The sequence below is a fragment of the Camelus dromedarius genome, chromosome 8 (assembly GCF_036321535.1).
Source record: "Camelus dromedarius isolate mCamDro1 chromosome 8, mCamDro1.pat, whole genome shotgun sequence".
NCBI classification, from domain to species: Eukaryota; Metazoa; Chordata; class Mammalia; order Artiodactyla; family Camelidae; genus Camelus; species Camelus dromedarius.
The window spans coordinates 41,336,703-41,346,446 of NC_087443.1; the positions used below are offsets into that span (position 1 = coordinate 41,336,703).

The 9,744-nt window shown below is 39.9% G+C and overlaps 1 protein-coding gene across 22 annotated transcripts in view; it reads left to right on the top strand.

The window, feature by feature from the left end:
- ANK3 (ankyrin 3) overlaps positions 1–7,104 on the top strand; it is a 594,595-nt gene extending 587,491 nt beyond the window's left edge. For all 22 annotated transcript variants that reach the window (XM_064488140.1, XM_064488143.1, XM_064488142.1 and 19 more), the window contains one exon: positions 5,682–7,104. The gene's annotated coding sequence lies outside the window, so the exon portion shown is untranslated. The remainder of the gene's footprint in view (positions 1–5,681) is intronic.
- Positions 7,105–9,744: the final 2,640 nt, after the last annotated feature.

Genomic DNA, 9,744 nt, shown 5'->3' on the forward strand with positions numbered 1-9,744 from the left:
CTTCTTGAAAGTGCGTACTTGAATTGGCTTTTTAAGAAGGAGGAGGATTTGAGGCCATGCAGTTGTGATCATAGGTGCTAAGCTCAAGAGTTTGGCCTCAACCCTGGAGACGTAGGTACCACTGGAAGTGTTGTGGTAGGAGAATAATACAATCAGGTGGGATTTAGGTAATCCTAGTGGTAGCAGAGGGAGTTAGTGGCGAGGAGAGAGTGAACACAAGGACCTCAGTTCTGAGGCAAGGATGAGGGCCTGAACTGAGGCAGAGAGAATGGAAAGGAGAAGGCAGATTTGAGGAATGTTTTAGAAGTATCACAACCAGATTAATTCTATGGAAGGAGTGAGGTTTAATTAAAGATGACATCACAGTTGTAAGCTTCTGTATAATCACTAATAAAAATGTAGGCTCTAAGACGACAAGAACCAAATCAGGCACTGAAGGCGCCCTGCTGATGAAGGAGGCTGATCTGCAGTGCCCTTCCATGTTTGTTGATGATGAGAAAGAGAAATCTGGGCTAGAGGTCTTAGTGTGGTCATGTCTGGGACTGAAGTGGCCTGAGTGAGTGGAATCACTGGGGCGTTTACTAGCTGTGTAAGCGAGCTTGGCCAAGTGATTTAACTTCTGTGCCTGAATTTCCTTGCCTCTATTAGGATAAGAGTAACATATCTCATAGAGTTGTTGTTCGGTTTAAATGGGTTAACACATGTAAGTCACTTAACATAGTGGCTGGCAAGCCCACAGCAGGCACTCAGTACCTGCAGCTGTTATCAGTAGTACTAAGAGAGGTGAGAAAAGAGCCAAGAATAGCACCTGGAAGAGCCTGATTCGAGAGGCCAGTGGACTGAGCAGTGGCAGCCAGGTGTGCTAGGATGCAGCGTGGGGAGGAGTGGGAACAGCAGCCACTGGGATCCTCTGCCTGTGATGCTGGCTTACACTTCAGAATTCTTCCAATTATTTTCCATCACTTGTTTCTCACAGTAGCCCTGGGAAATCTGCAAAGTAGGTATTCTTACTCCCCTTTACTAACGAGAGGTAGCAAAATCCCTGAGGCTGTAGTTAATGACAGGACTGGATTTTAACCTAGACCTTCTGATTCTGCTTCCAGGCAGACAGAACTATGGCCTCAAGTGCTTCACTCCAGGACCCTGACCTCCAGAATATTTTCCAGAATTCATCTGGAGTAGATAACGTTTTTATGTAGTACTTTGTTTTTCTCAGCCTTTAAATGCCTAATTAACCAAAAGCCTTGTCTTCAAGGTAAAAGTGCAGGGATTCTACAGTCTGGTGGCTTGACTTCCAGTACTGGCTCTCCTGTGCACTAAATGTACCATCCGTGTAACAGCTCTATGGCTCTATTTCCTAATCTGTAAACTGGAAGAAACAGTACCTCATTGTTATTAGGATTAAATGAGCTAATCCACCTTAGAACAGTGCCTGGCATATCATAAACATTTAATAACAACAACAGCTATACAACTTTATTAGTTACATTTTTCTTCCACTGCCAAAATGTGTATCAATATTTTCCCAGTAATCACTTTTCTTTTTTAATTGCCCCCTATGACCTCAGATTTTTTTTTAATCACAAGTCACTAGAAAAGAACTCCAGAAAAGTCCCACTTACTGGTATTAGTTGAAGAACAAATCTATATAAACGAGGAATTATTTTTAAATTGCACCATAGTTACTATGATTACAAAAAGTAATCAGAATTAATGCGTAGGAAAAAATGTTCTTAAGCTGCATGACTTCCTTAACGAGAGAGAAAAAGAGAAGGGAAGGGAAGAGAGAGGTGGGTAGGAAGAGAAGAAGAACTAGAATAACAAATCCTCTCTTCTAAATGGGCTAGAGGCAAGGCGTATCAGAGAAATCCTTCCTTAAGGCCTAACAGAGCTGTCTGTAAAGATGAATAAGAGTTAACCTGCAAAGGTGATCTCCCTAGGGAGAAGAGAGCCCACACTTTCAAGGAGATGGCATTTGAAACAAACTTGAAGGGTAAAGGGAAATTAGAGCTAAATGAAGATTACAAAAGGGGATTAGAGGTGGATACAAAATCATGAGCAAAAAAAATAAGGAAACTGGAAACCTGTGGGTTGATGACTAGCATGTAGTCTAGGTCCTCTAGAGCTTTCCAGCACGGATCAGCAGCGTCAGCACCACCTGGCAGTCTTGTTACAAATGCAGACTCTCTGGGCTTACGCTGACCTACTGAATCAGAACCCGTATTTGAAGACCCCTAGGTGACATCTATGCATACTAAGCTTTGGGAAGTGCTGCTCCAGGACATATCATTGGCTCTTAAACTTGGTTGAACATTGTTGGAATCACCTAGTGAGTTTTTCCTAAAGTCTTTTGATACTGGACTCCACCTCTAGAAATTCTAAATAAACTGGTATGGGATGTGGTTGAGACATTGAGTTTTTTTTTTTTTTTAATCTCCTCAGATAATTCTAATGTGTACCCAAGTTTGAGAACCACTGGATATTGTGAAGCAGTGCTTTTCAGTGGAGAATAGCGGGCATTAAACATGTAAAGGTTCATTGGGCTGAAATGCAGAGAGCTAAAGATGTGAGGTTTTTCTTCTTTGTTTTGTTTTGTTTGGGTTGTTTTGTTTTGTTTTGTTTTGTTTTTTTTAGCTAGACACTAGGGGCTAAAACCCAGGAGTATGTGGACCTATAAAGGAAGGTTGGTTTTAATTCAAGTATACTCCTGTCCTGAAAATGTGATATGGAAAGTACAACATTCATCTGTGAAATATAAACTGCCATGAAAATCCAATGAATAGCTGTTTTTCCATATTTTAAATGTTTCTTAAAATTTTTAAAAATATATCATGAAATGACTAAAAGGAACTGTTGGTTTTCTAAATTGTTTTCCACTACCTTTGAATTTGAAAGGCATGAAAACCCCAAAACAGATTCCTAAATGCAAATGTTTCTCAGATCCATTCTCTATACCCAGAAAGAGAAGATGAGTCAAATTCTATTTCTGAAATGTCATCCTGATGGATCCTGCCTGCACACCTTTCCCTCAGATGGAGATCTCAACACAGTTTATAACAGGCACAGTCACTCAACCAAGGCTCTCATGCTCTCTGGGCAACACTGTACTTGGTACAGTCTTTTTGGTATAGTTCTATGAATGACCTTCCTGTACCCTATGTGGTTGGGGCCTACACACTCTGATTGTGTGACTGAGAACAAGAGAGATTTATTTAAAACAATCACCCCAGGGGGAGAGTATAGCTCAGTGGGAGAGTGCACACTTAGCATGCATGAGGTCCTGGGTTCAATCCCCAGTACCTCCCTTAAAATAAATAAACCTAATTACCATGCCCCCGCCAAAAATAAATAAGAAAGAATGAAACTATCACCCAAATCATACCCCAGTATCAATGGGCACAATTAGTAGTATATTTTTTAATTACAGAAACATATCTACTCTTTCTAGAAAGATAATGTTCACTTGCATTGAGATGATAAGAGAAAGACCTTGTTTATTGCAAGATTAACTGGGAAGCTGGATTGGTTTTTGGAAGATGAAGCAAAACAAAAGTTCAGCTGGGTTGTGGTGATGACTGTATATCTATATACATTTACTAAAAATTATCAAACTGTACCTTTACAAGCGATAAATTATATGGTATATAAATTATATATTAATTAAGTTGTAGAAAGTTGGGGGGGTGGGGTTCAACTAGAGAAAATTGCTGAGAATTCTCCCTAAGAAAACAAAGTGAGATCACCAGGGTAACATTATCATCAGACCATCTAAGAAGCCTGGTGCCTAGGAGATTAGCAGTAGATGCTAAGAGCAGAGGTGAGAAAATCCTGATCTTCTTACTCCAATTTGCACACTTTCTGGGACATGGCCTGCCCAAGTGAGTCACTTTCCTTCTCTGGAACCTCTGCAGAGTCATGGGAGTCATGGGGCAGGTGCTGAAACCACCCCAGAAGGAATCGATGCTTTGATATTCTTGGCTTCAAGCGTTAGTGACCTGGGGTGTGGAGGTCAGTAGCACTTTCAATACCAAAAAAGGGAGGCAGAACTATAGTGGGGCAGAGAGGTAGTTCTGTGCTAACATGTTTACAGAAGCCAAGGTATCCCGGGTGATCTATCTCAAGGGAAAGAAACTTGTCTCGGGTAAGGGAACACTTTTAGGCCCCAACAGAAGCAGAATTCTAAAGGGTCTCCTACACCTGAAAAAATAAGTCTGTGGCTATTGGTTTTGAGAAGATATGAGTGAACATCTCCACCATGTATGTTCCCAAAATTAATCTTGCCTTACTCAGGTTTTCTATAGAGGCTGTCTTATTCTCAGGCAGGCATTCAAACAGGAGGAAGGAATAAATGTAGGAAGAACTTTGTTTTATGGAGGAGTCCCTACCAAGAACAGAACTGCACAAGAGTATGAAAACCTCTGGCCAAGAATGTTAATTTATTTTGACATATTAAGACTGGCTATAAAACATTGGTACTTTATGCAGGTATTATCCAGTAAGACAAGACATTCTTAGTGGAACTGCCATAAAAAAGCTCAAAATTCATTTATCCTGTCATGACAGAGGCAGGAGAAGGAAAAGTATTCTTTGCAATGGTAGAAGAGAATCCTTCATTTTAATTTGCATGTGGAAAAGCAATTTCATAGTAATGAAGTAATGACACCATTCTCCCTTTTTGAAAGATTGGTTGTGTTTTAGGGGTTAAGATACTTATAAAATATCCAGGCATGACCAAGATGCTCTATCCTGACTCCATATCCCTGGCCCTGTGTGCCCCTGAAAAAAAAAGCCCAGACATTTTGATGGAAATCTCACGTTACCGAATGCAAGTTCATGTGCCCGACGCACAGTGAGTCCCAACAACCGAAAGATCAGAATTTGGAGCAAAGAAAGGTTTACTGCAAGGCTGAGCAGGAAGAATGGGTGGCTCATGCTCCCAAAACCCCAAACTCCCTGAAGGGCTTCAGCAAAGCATTTTTAAAGGCCAGGTAAGGGAGGGGTGTCCCAAGGTATGTGATCAGCTTGTGCACAATTTTCCAACTGGCTGATGGTGATCAATCCCTAGGCATCAGGAGGTCTGGGGCCCACATGCTCATGATCATCAGGTAGTTAATTTCTTCCACTGCCTGGTGGTTTTAGGGTCTAAAAAACTCAGGAAATGTGCATGAGATACTACTATCTAGGTAATTCAGAGAGGAGCTACAACAGAGAATATGGGGTAAGAGCCTTTTTCAGGAAGGCCCCACAGGGTCCTGCCTGCTCAGATACACCCAGAGAACACCTCCATCAGCCTCTTCATTCTACAGATAAGACTGAGGCCCAGAGGCCATTTACAGTCCTGCGTACTGATTGAGTAACCTGAGCATCAGAGACAGAACTAGAAGATCTTTCAGACTCAATCTCTGAAACCACAAATACAGTCAGCAGTGTTCTGTGGAGGGCAGAGGGTCACCTAGAGAAGGTCACTGCCTTCACAGAGCTTTCCAGTATACCTCAGGGCCTTTTCTCAGAGATATCTAGCAAATGGCCTCAGGCAAAAGCATGTTAAACCACCCCATTAGGAAGGAGAGGGACCCCATTCTGCTGAATGGCAAGGAAGACTGAGGCAAATTCTCTTTAATAGAAAAAGAAGAGGAAAAAAATAAAGTTAAACTCACTACCTGTTGTTTCTCTTTCCACAGGATCATGTGTTTTTACTGCCAGTATTGAGAAATTCATGGAAGATAAATCAGCAGGAAGTAAAAATTCATGGAGAAGGGTGTGTGTGTTTGCTGCTTCCACACATTAATGGCATGATTTTTTTTTATGCAAAAAGAAAAAAAAAAAGAAAAAGAAAACCACCCACATTTTAATTTAGCATGAGCCAATTTACAGAGCATGGAAATTCACTTTCATTCCCAGGATTGGCACGTGTGCAATTAGCAATGCAGTGTATATACAAGAAGCCATGCTGTTAACAGTTTATCTCAAGTAATTTGGTGTCATTTACAAAAGGAAGAAATTCCTGCAGCCAGAAGGGACAGAAGGAGATGGAATGATCAAACCACGAAGAAACACTAAAATTACTAAATCCACAACAGCTCGCCTTATTTTTCTTGGACCCAAACTGTCAGGGTATAAACACTATTTGTTTCTTTTTTAAAACATCTATAGTTTTGCTGTAAATAATAATACTGTATAAATTCTAACAGAAAAATAGAATAAATGTTGATAAGGCACTGCCTCTTAGAACACAAACAGAATATTGCAGATGCATTTAACATTATAGGGGTCTCAAGTGACTTCACCCTAGAAGCAGAAGGCGGGGTTATGGGTGGGGGGATCTTCACTGATTCTTGTATATTAGCAATTATAATGTTTGTATATGCAAAACTGCTAGCTTGATTTAAAAAAAAAAAACTTTAAAATCTGCTGCAAATTTAAATAATTCCCAAAATGAGGAATTCTGTAGTTCTGTGAAAAAAATTTTTCTTCAGAATACTAATATTTTGATGCATGTGTATCACCTTATTTTGATTAAATCTTTTCCAATTTTGCAAACACTACAGTATACTGCAACACAGAAGATTTTATCTGTAAACACAAAGCCCTTCATCTAATATTTGTTGCTATTGCCAATTTTTCAATGAAATGACCTAAAAATGAAAAAAAAAAAAAACCAATACAGTAGTTGCTTTCGGGGGAGGGGGGGTGCTGTTAGCGCTTAAAAGGGGGTAATGCTTGCCGCTTTAGAGGTGGATGGTGCTCATAAGAGGCCCCCATCAGGGGTACTTTATATGGACTGAACAGAAATTCTTAGCTAGTAGAATGGCAGCACGCTGTAAAATTATTACTGTATCGTGTACTGGCTATAAGATGTAGACACCTTTCAGTAAGCCAATCATTTGTAACCATTCTAGCAGTGTCATATTAGGTTATTAAGGCTGCTGTGTTTTAAAGGGCATTTTTATTTGGGTTTTGGTGAAATTCTTTAATTTGTTGATTATATTCATATAAAATCAGCATTCATTGACACCTAGCTCTAATGACATATGTATGAAAAACCATACACTGGATGACCTAGTCGATTATTTAAGCATAAAATAAATTGTGTCAAACTCCTCACCTGTCTGTGCGCTACAGTGTCCTTGTGTTCTCTGCCAAAGGGCATTATCCAACTCCCTGTCCTCCGGCTGCAGCAGTCCTCCTCACCAGTACTTTTCGTGTCTCTGCCTCTGTGGTCACTAAAGAGATACCCCTAATATTTCAGTTCTGCCCTGCCAACTCCCAACTTAACAAATTCTGTGCATTTCATGGAGAAGCCAAAAGGTAAAGACTAACTGACAAGTGATCTTTGCCCACATCTGGTTTGAGCTGCCCCCCAAAAAGTGGAGAACTGAGGCTTTAACAGCTGGCACATCCAGAAGTTATAAAATAGCATCTCCAGGAACCATCCAGGTTGCAGATGCTTTTAGCCCAGAAAGCTGCTTTTTTTTTTTTTTTTTTTGACGTTCACTGTCACTGCTTATAAATTGGGAGATTTCACATAATAACCCACATTTCCAACTTCTCTTGAAAAGCAGGATTTAGCAACCACAAGCCTCATTCCCAGAAAGCAACAACCTGCCGGGTCGTGTAGCCCCTGCCCTTTGCAACCAGGGGTGTGGTGTCCAGGCACCACAGTCCCAGCGCCACGTCTTACATCGTGAGTGCCCTGAATGGCCTGGTCGGCACTGTCATCTATAACCGGACACCACACAGTAAGTTCAACAGGGGCAAAGACCATGGTTGTTTTCATCTTTATTCTGGCCCAGAGCCTGGCATACAGCAGTGGGCACTAACAACTCTCATCATTATCACTGAAATTGGAACACTCACGATATGCCAGACTCCATTCTAAGTGCGTTGCATTTATTAACTCACTTAGTCCTCACAACTACTTTATGAGATAGGTTCTGTCTTTGATAGTAGTAGTTCCTGTATAAATATTAAATGGGTGCTTAGAGCCATTCAGCAATGTCATATATTGCCTGTCATTTAAGATTATTGCCAAATGGGATGAGTTTTTCCCATATCAATGCAGAACACAGGTACAAGGAATCTACTTCACATAAAAAGTGGGGCTAGACTATATTTGCATGATATCCCCTTATCCCTGCCTTTACCCCACACCCAAATTATCTTATGATGAGCAAACCGAGACCCCGAAAGGTTTTTTTTAAAAATTTGCCCCAAAAGCCTCTTTGTAAAACCAGAATCAGACTCCAGGTATCCTAAATTCCCATCTAAGTGTTACGAATTTCTGACTCACAGTTCCTGACAGTAAAGTATTTATCCTGAACTAGAAACTCAATGTTAAGTATACTTGTCTGGGTATTTAAATGGTTGTTATGTTTATATACCTAAAAATTTGATTTTATGGACACACGATGGGCTAAACTGCAGTTTAAGTAAAAATTCATAAATTTACTCAAAAGGAGAAGTATTCAAGATAGGATAATCAAGATTTTATGTGCATACAGATGTGTATATGTATATATTTATATATGTATGCATGCACTGAATGGGGGCATACGTTATATATTTCTAACACAGTCTTCAGCTTGCTGGCTTATAAAAATGTATTTCAGCTTTTCCTTGATTTACATTGCTGTAAAAAGTGAATTGTGATAGATTCCTGATCTTTGCTGTATTTTTCAATTTTATATTCCTACCAAATTCCTGAGTTTGTTAAATTAAAATGTATCATCATTATTGTATTGCCAAGTTATGGCAATATACTGTGCAGCGTTATTTCACCATTTCTAAGAAGGATTTACTTTACTGAACACATAAGCAGCCAGCCTTCTATTAATAAATTCTGCCTTGGCATCCTGATGTTCCACCATGTTCATTTTGGTATCATCCTGGGGTACCATCAAGACTGATGTTTTTTTTCAGGGCAAATAAACAAAAAAAGTTTGCCTGCCTTTATTATTATATGCATTAGGTCACATCTGGCAGTATGACAGGGATATGTAAAAAGCCCAGAAATATAAATCACAGGAATGGGAATTCATCCTGTGAGGCTCTAAAGAAGCCAGTGATCCAAAGGCCAACCTCCCCTCCGGGTGACTCTTAGTATTCCTGATTTGTTAAAAAAGACCCTGACATATTAAAAGGTGCATCTTACATGCACCTTTTGGGTGCTGCTGCTCTTTCATGAATTAATGATCAAATAGTCCAGAAGTAAACATTACCAACATTGAGATTTGAGCCCAACTTTACAAGAGTTCTTTCAATAATAAAGACAAAAGGTTATCTGCCTAACCATGTACCAGTACAAAGTAAATAAATAAATAAACCAGAGTACACTCTGATAAGCATCCATAGCTTTCACTTTTTTTTTTAACAGAATTAAGTGCAGACAGATTCAACATAGAGCAAAATGAAATTTGCCATTATATCTGCTACACTCAAGGACTGATAGCTATGAATAGTGTGTACAACTAAGTGAACCTGCAGTGAAGAAATTTTATTCCTTATCCCTTGGTGCTTTCCTGAGTTAAGGAATAAACACCCTGAGGGCTGCACTTCCAGCAGGACATCCTGAGACTCCTTACCAATTCCCAAGGAATTCCAAAGCAAAGCAGAGATGAATACCCTCAGAGGATTCTAAAGACATTGAGAAGGACCACTAGGCCACAGAGGTACACCAGAAGCAAGGACTATTAGGACCACATTGGAACATCCTGCTGACATCCCAGAAAAATAAGTCATCTCCTT